Here is a 9,358-nt window from a genome sequence, read left to right on the forward strand (position 1 = left end):
ATAAAACCCCAGAAAAACAGATATGTGAAGTGGAGACAGGCAACATTCCAGAGAAAGAATTCAGAATAATGATAGTGAAGATGATCCAGGATCTCAGGAAAAGAATGGAGGCAAACACTGAGAAGATGCAAGAAATGTTGACCAAAGATCTATAAGAACTAAAGAACTAACAGATGAATAATACACCAGAAGGAATCAATAGCAGAATAACTGAGGCAGAAGAATGGATAAAAGACCTAGAGGACAGAATGGTGGAAATCACTGCCACAGAACAAAGAATGAAAAGGAATGAAGACAACCTAAGAAACCTCTTAGACAACATTAAATGCACCAACATTCATATTATAGGAGTCCCAGAAGGAGAAAAGAGAGAGAAAGGACCTGAGAAAATACTTGAAAAGATAATAACTGAAAACTTCCCAAACATAGTAAAGGAAATAGTCAACCAAGTCCAGGAAGCACAGAGAGTCCCAGGCAGGATAAACCCAAGGAGGAACACAGCAAGACACACAGTAATCAAACTAAACAAACAAAAAGACACAGATAAAATATTAAAAGCAACAAGGGAAAAACAACAAATAACATACAAGGGAACTCCCATCAGGCTATCAGCTGATTTCTCAACAGAAACTCTGCAAGCCAGAAGGGAATGGCATGATATATTTAAAGTGATGAAAGGGAAGAGCCTACAACCAAGAATACTCTACCCGACAAGATTCTCCTTCAGATTTAATGGAGAAATCAAAAGCTTTTCAGACAAGCAAAAGTTAAGAGAATTCAGCACCACCAAACCGGCTTTACAACAAATGCTAAAGGAACTTCTCTAGGCAGGAAACACAAGAGAAGGAAAAGACCCACAGAAAGTAAACCCAAAACAATCAAGAAAATGGTAATAGGATCACACACATCAATAATTATCTTAAATGCAAATGGATTAAATGCACCAACCAAAAGACACAGACTGGCTGGGTGGATTAAAACATGTGCATTATGAACTTCCACTTACCACATCACTCTGCCTGACCACCACCCCCCACCAAATTGTATGTAATTATTTTATATTGTTAAGTTAATCCTGTTCCCATTATGACTCACAATTGTAATTATCTTTTACTTTTTGTCTGGCTATTGATTGTGAAAACTGATAAAACATTTTTTACTCTCGTGATTATGTAACTTACTCACTTAATACCATTGTATCCTGACTGGTCAACAGAAAAATAATAGAATTCTATATCACTAAAACTACCATTTAATAGAAAAACCTGCAATCATTTAAAATCCAGATGCATATCAGAATTATCTTGAAATTTTTCAAAAAATACAAGTGCTCAGGTATTGATTTTTTTCTCCAGAGCTCCAGATATGTTTCTAATGAGCAGTCATGTTTAAAAACAACTGGACTGTATGATGGTCTTTTACTTTTATCTAGTTTCACTTTTTCTATTTCATATTCAGTGCTTCCATTTCATTTAGTTTATGTTCTCCAATTTCTCCATCTCTCTTTTTTAAATGTTCTTTCTCAAGCCTTTTTATCAAGTGTAGTAGAAAAGCTTTTGTATACATATAAATATGTATAATATATATATTTTAGAAAACCTATGAATTTTTGCCTAACTAAAAAATTATGACATTTTGATTCCACTTATTTGACTCAGTATGAATAGAATGCTGCTGCTGCTGCTGCTGCTAAGTCGCTTCAGTCGTGTCCGACTCTGTGCGACCCCATAGACGGCAGCACACCAGGCTCCCCTGTCCCTGGGATTCTCCAGGCAAGAACACTGGAGTGGGTTGCCATTTCCTTCTCCAATGCATGAAAGTGAAAAGTGAAAGTGAAGTCACTCAGTTGTGTCCGACTCTTAGCGACCCCATGGATTACAGCCTACCAGGGTCCTCCGTCCATGGGATTTTCCAGGCAAGAGTACTGGAGTGGGGTGCCATTGCCTTCTCCAGCATAGAATGCTAGATATCTAATTAAAAAATAAATATGCAACAAGCAACAAAGGTTTACTATATAGGATAGGGAACTATAATCATTATCTTGTAATAACCTACAATGGAAAATAATTTCAAAAATAATATATGTGTATTTGTATAACTGAATCACCTTGCTGTGCACCTGAAACATTGTATGTCAACTACATTTCAATATATTAAAAAGAAAAGATCAGAAATAAGACAAGGATGTCCACTCTCACCACTTTCATTCAACATAGTTTTGGAAGTCCTGGCCATTGCAGTCAAAGAAGAAAGAGAAAAGGAATCCAAATTGGGAAAGAAGAAGTAAATTTGTCACTGTTTGCAGAAGACATGATACTATGCATAGAAAATCCTAAAGATGCTACCAGAAAAATACTAGAGCTCAATGAGTTCAGTAAAGGTGCAGGATACAAAATTAATACAAAGAAATCTATTGCACTAACAACAAAAGATCAGAAAGAGAAATTAAGGAAACAATCCCACTTACCATCTCATAAAAGGAATAAAATACATAGGAAAAAAAACCTACCTAAGGAGACAAAAACCTATACTTCAAGAACTATAACATGCTGATGAAAGAAATCAAAGATGACACAAACTCATGTACACACTGCTATATTTAAAATGGATAACCAACAAGGACCTACTGTATAGCACAGGGAACTCTGCTCACTGTTATGTGGCAGCCTGGATGGGAGGGGAGTTGAGGGGAGAACGGATACATGTGTATGTATGGCTGAGTTCCTTTGCTGTTCACCTGAAACTATCACAACATTGTTAACTGGCTATACCCCAATACAAAATAAAAAGTTCAATAAATATATAAAATACATAGCATACAGAAAAAGCAAAAAAAAAAAAAATGACACAAACAGATGGAAAGATATACCATGTTCTTAAATTGAAGGATCAATATTATCAAAATGTCTATACCACCCAAGGCAATCTACAGATTCAATACAATCCCTAAAGAATTACCAATGGCATTTTTCACAGAACTAGATCAAAAACATTTTAAATCTGTATGGAAACACAAAAAACTTTAAATAGCCAAAGCAATCCTGAGGAAAAAAATGGAGCTGGAGGATTCAGGCTCCCTGACTTAACACTATACTACAAATCTACAGTAATCAAAGTAGTATGATACTGGCAGAAAAACAGACATATTGATCAATAGAACAGGACAGAAAGCCTAGAAATACATCCAAGCATCTATATAGGGTCAATTAATCTACGTCAAAAGAGGCAAGAATATACAATGGAGGAAAGACAACAGAGAAAAGTCTCTTCAGTAAGTGGTGCTGGGGAAACTGGTAAATGTAAAAGCTACATGTAAAAAATGAAAATAGATCATTAGAACACCACACAGAAAAATAAAAATGGGTTAAATACCTAAATGTTAAGACCAGATACTGTAAAACCCCTAGAGGAAAACATAGGCAGAACACTCTTTGACATGAATCACAGCAATATCTTTTTGAATTCATCTCCTAGAGTAGTGGAAATAAAAACAAAAACAAACAAATGGGACCTAATTAAATTTAAGAGCTTTTGCACAGCAAAGGAAACCATAAACAAAAAGACAAGCTACAGAATGGGAGAAAGTGTTTGCAAACAATGCAACCAACCAGGGATTAATCTCCAAAACCTACAAACAGCTCATACAGCTCAATATCAAGCAAACAAAAAAACCCAATCAAAAAATGGGCAGAATATCTAAATAGACACTTCTCCAAAGAAGATATACAGATGGATACAGATGGCCAAAAGACACATGAAAGGATGCTCAACATTGCTAGTTATTAGAGAAATCAAAATCAAAACTACAAGGTGTCACCAAATTTCTACTTTAAGAGATAATTCGGAGATTCAAGTCGCCCAAAAGCCTACAGAGTAATAAAGGACCTTCCTTCACCACCAAGGTGACCCACAAGGTTTCTGCAGCTCTGGGTATTAACCACTGCTTCTACTCTTCCTGGAGGCCCCAGCCGTCAGGCAAGGTAGAAAAAGCAAATCTAAAAACAACACTCGCTAAACTGTGCTAAGAGACTTCAGAAACCTGGGTCTCCCTCCTGCCTGTAGCCTTTCTATGGACGAGAATGGCCCTAAAGGGAATTTTAAAACGTAGCCCATTTGAAATGATCTATGGGAAACCCCTTTTTAACTTCAGATCTCTTATTCCATGAGGAAATCCATAAACTGGTTTCCCCAGTTGTTAACTTGAGCCAGGTTCAAAAGACCATCCAAGAATACAGAAACAAAGTGCTGTCCCCCCCCACAAGAGAGAAGGTCAAGGTCTCAGTCCAGTCAGGGGACTCTGTCCTACTAAAAACTTAAGGGAAGAGTCACGTGAGTACCAGCTACAACCAAAATGGAAGGGACCATATCAAATGTTACTAAGTGCCCCAACTGCTGACAAGCTACAGAGAGTTACTAGTTGGGTACATCTGTCTAGAATAAAACCTGTATCTTTTAAGCCCTAACAGGAACCAGAGACGGCCTACTCTTGCAAGCCAGTGGAAGACCTCAGATACCTGTTCAAGAGAACAGGTAAGTGACTTCACATGGCTGTGGTAGGTTGGCCTAGTAAACTTTGTGTTTCTATCATGCTCTTACTCTGCAGCTTTTCAGAAAGCCCTCGCCCTGGTAAATATCTTCTTTATCCTTACTGGGTCTGAGACAAAAATATAGTAATATGATGTCAAAAGCTATGATACTCCTAGTAGGACTTCTGACAATGTCATGGCTCAGACAAAATGGGAAAATAATGCTTTAGTCAACATCTGAAGTAGTCTCCCTAGGAGAAAAACTAGTTAAATGTTGTGTCTGCCATAAATATCCTGGCTTACAACAATTGTTACAGGTACAAATAGGTACACACAACAGAGTATTATCAATTCAAACATGGTGGGGCTTCCCTGGTAGCTCAGTAGTAAAGAATCCACGTGTCAATGCAGGAGACATGGGTTCGCTCCCTGATCCAGGTAGATCCCACATGCTGCAGGGCAACTAAGCCCACGTGCCTAAACTATTGAGCCTGTGCTCTAGAGCCTAGGAGTCGCAACTCCTGAAGCCCACATGCCCCAAATACTGAAGTTTTCACACCCTAGAGCCAGTGTTCCACCACAAGAGAAGTCACCACGATGAGAAGCCAGCACACTGCAATACAGAAAAGCCCAGGGAGCAACAAAGACCCAGCACAGAATAAGATTAAAACACACACACACATAAAAATCCAGCGCCCATTCCCCTCCATGCCTAAGATTTGAGCGTGCTGGGCACTACTCCCTTCAGGCTCAATACTTTGCCTAAGTTTAACTCTCTTTAAAAGGTGACATAACTTTTCCATTAATGATGGCTGTTTTTGTTATCCAGAAAACCAGTTATGCTTCCAATGCTACTACACCTCTAATGGTTCTCTTGGCTGTGGTGAGCCTCTTTGGAGCAATCCGTGGCCACCGGATGGTAACATCATCACAGCGTTTTGGAACCTGGACCCAAACTGCCTTCCCACAAACACCTCCACTCTGTGTGCTGAGAATGAAGCCCATGTGCCATGGACTAAAAATTGGACTTCACAGAAGCTGTAGGTAAAACCCTCTTCACCATCTCATCTAAGCCAAGGGCATGGAATACTCCAGAACTTAACTATTTTGAATTTATTAATGGGCCCTTATCCCCAAGTTGTGTTCAAAACTCGTCCCTTCCATGGATTCAGACGGTGGCTTCCTTGTTAAATTCGTCTGCTCCCAGATGTCTTATTGCAGCTTCAGAATATGTCTGCGTATGTGGCACTCGCCAGAAAGAAGGCCCAAAGACAAGGGCAGCCGGGAGAAAAACTGGCCCCTGTGTAAATGCTTATCCTTAGGTTGATGGTGTGTGGCACAAGGGAGCCTGCCGATACATTAGGACATTGGGTCCCATTCTTAGTAACACTACATAGTAACACTCAGTACCATCCCAAGAGGGCCATTGGATTAATACTGGCAAGAATAGGACTGGCAGGGGGATTGGCAGCTCCATGGGGAGGCTTTGCCAACTATGAGGTAACCCTAGAAAATGTAACCAACACTTTATAGAGAGTCCGGCCCTGACCACTGGAAATGCCCTAAACAGACTTTCAACTTCTTTAAACGCACTGGCCAGTGTGGTTATGGACAATAGAAAGGCCCTAGATTACTTGCTGGATGAGCAGGGTGGTGTTTGTGCAGTCATAGACGAAACCTGCTCTACTTGTGTCAACAGTTCGGGCCAAATCAAGATGGACATCAAGAAGATTTATGAACAAGCATCATGGTTACACCCTACAACCAGGGGTCAGACCCTAATGCCATGTGGTTCTCCGTTAAGAGCATCCTCCATAGCCTTACTGGGTTCCTGCCCCTCCCAGGCCTAGTCGTGGTCATCCTCCTCTTCAGACTCTGCCTCTTGAAACACTTGGTAAAGTTCATGTTTTCCAGGTTACAACAGTTCCACATCAAAATGATGGCTATGCAAGGATTCCAGGCCATACTGCCCTTCAACTTAAAACAAGCTATCCTGCCCCGGGGACCCCTAGACCAGGCATCCAGAGATTTCTACTCCCTGACCAGCAGGGTTGATGCCATTACTCAGCTCTGAAGCAGTTACAGAAGGACCGTGACCCTTCTGCTTCCCAGGAGACTATGGGAGAAAAGTCTCTGAGGGGGAAATGAGACTGGAGGGAAGGGGGCAGGGCGCAACCACTAAATAAATGAAGAGGGAGCACAGCTGGGATGCAAGAATGACCGACAGGAACCAGCTGAAACCAAGATGGCTTTGAGAAGAACCCAGTCATTGACCTTTAGCTCATTATACTTTCCTTTTAGCTCATTATACTTTCCTTGTAACAGGGCTTCCCAGGTGGCTCTAGTGGTAAAGAATCCATCTGCAATGCAGGAGACACAGGCTCAGTTCCTGGGTTGAGAACAACCCCCAAAGGAGGAAATGGCAACCCACTCCAGTATTCTTGCCTGGAAAATTCCTTCGATATAGGAGCCTGGCAGGCTACAGTTCATGTGGTCGCAAAGAGTCGGACTTGACTGAGCACACACACACCTTCATTGTAACACTTAAAATCACGCCCCCTCACACGATGACAGTACCAAGACAACCATAAAAGGCCAAAAAGTGGGCAGAGGCCCAATTCCTGCCAAGACCCCACTCTTCCCTGAAACAGCAAGAACATTCCTCACACTGGGTAGCGTATAAAATGATTCAGTCCAAAGAAACCAATGACCCCACACCCCAGAGCCGCTCTCACTTTCTGAGACAGTCTGCACTCTGCCTGTGGAATACATATCCCTCTAAATAAACTCACCTTGGCTTTTCTTTGGCTTGCTCTTGAATTATTTCCTGCGCAGAGTGAAGGCCGTTCACTTTGGGGTCCCAGGACGAGACATTTGCTCTCCAGCAACAGTTTAATGGACGGGAAAGCTTACATATCTGGAGCAACATCTCGCCAGCAAGTCGTGGAGGCAGTCTTCAGTCTGGGGATGGGAGGAGGCTGTCAATTATAGGGGAAATTGACGTCAGGTGGACTGGTCAGTGGTTAACAAGGAAACCAGCAGAGGGGCACACCGCTCACGCCCCTCTGATAAGCTCTATGGTGATATTCTGATCTAAAGGTTAGAACAAGCCACTGACTGGAGCCTGGGGCAAATATGTAGGAAGGTCAGTCATGTGAATAGGTGTAGGTGAAGCAGGCACTGGTCCGGCTGGGGATGTATAGCCATTCAAAATGGCAAAAAAAAGAAAAAAAAAATGGCAACCATCATGAATGGCCTGACCATACAAGAGTTTACAAAATTGGGAAGTCAGGCGAGTTCTCTCAGGGGTGGGGATGGGAGTGGAGGGCTGGGGCTCTGACTTTTAGTCCAGATGTGACCCTGGAGAAGTTTGGATGTGAAAGTACACTTGTGAATATTTTGATTGCCTTGATCAAAGTCTGCTGACAACACAACCTTTCCCCAGGTGACTGGGGGAAGTTAGATAACAGTCCTCCACTTTCCTAGAGTACCAACCAAGTTGTGGCAGTCTCCCTTTTTTATATAATTTCCCTTTATCTGCAGTAATAGAATCCTCATTGTTTAGCTGGCTATATAACTGGGTGGGAGAAAAATGACATTTCCCAGCCTCCTCTGCATTTTGGTTTAGTCATGTGACTTGGGTTTGGCCAACAGGATGGGAGCAGAGGGGTTTGTGCAACTGTCAGAGAGCATTCTTGATAGAAGATGTGGTTTTCCTCACCCTCTTTCTCCCTCCTTCTGGCTTGACTGAGGATGTGTTGGCACGATACCGTGATTTATACTAAGAAATATGTATTTGATCTTGTTTCTAGCATAGAGCTCCTACAACCCTTGGAATTTCCTAAGTGATAAAAGCCATGAAGGTGACTTCTGTTACTCTTAACAAGTCCCTTTCAAGACCAGTGGGTATGTTAATTAGGTGTTTGGGGCAAGCTCCTGGATTAGCCTCAGGATGGGGACTGGTTAGAAATTTCATCTCCACCCCACCCCCCACCCCCAACTCCTGGGAGCAGCTGGAAATTGAATTAATCACCAACGGTCAAGGATTTAATCAATTATGACTCCACAAAAACCCAAAAGGACAGTGTTTGGAGAGCTTCCTGGTTGGTGAACAAAAAATGCCTCCCCATCCACACCCCGAAGTATGGATAAAGTGTGCAATAAAGCTACTCTTTTCTACTTCACCCAAAACTCTATCTCCGAGATTAGATCCGGCACCCATGTATAGAGAAGCTGAGCTTTCAACATCAGAGAAGGGCCTGATTCTATCTCCAGGTAGACGGTGTCAGAATTGAGTTAAATTGTAGGACATTTAGCTGGTGTCACAGAATTGTTTAATGTGGGAAACGTTACCACTCATGTGGTAACAGAAGTGACAAGAGTGAAGTATTAAGTAGAGGAGACAGAGTTGGATGATGCTCTGCAGCCCTTTTGAATCAAGAGGTGACTGTGAGAAGAGAAACCACACACAGACGACCAATAACATAGGCAGAATCTGGGTCCTTAAGAGCTTTGTGGAGCAGAGCTGCCACACAGGCTCCAGATTTTGGAGGGTAGCACCACTCCAAAAAATGCCTTTTTGCCAAGGCAAAAAAAAAAAAAAAGTTCAACTAAGTAAAGTATAAAGGTCTCTTTTTCTTGTTTGGGGTGTTTTTTTTTTTTTTTGGCCATGCTGTGCAGCTTGCAGGATCTTAGTTCCCCAACCAGGGATGGAACTCAGACCCCCAGCAATGGAAGCGCAGAATCAGTCCTAACCACTGGACCACCGGGGAATTCCCAATTGTAAAGATCTTATTGGCTTTATTCAGTGATTTATGAACTGGGTAGCATCC

This window comes from Bos javanicus, chromosome X (assembly GCF_032452875.1).
Source record: "Bos javanicus breed banteng chromosome X, ARS-OSU_banteng_1.0, whole genome shotgun sequence".
In the NCBI taxonomy this organism is placed as follows: Eukaryota; Metazoa; Chordata; class Mammalia; order Artiodactyla; family Bovidae; genus Bos; species Bos javanicus.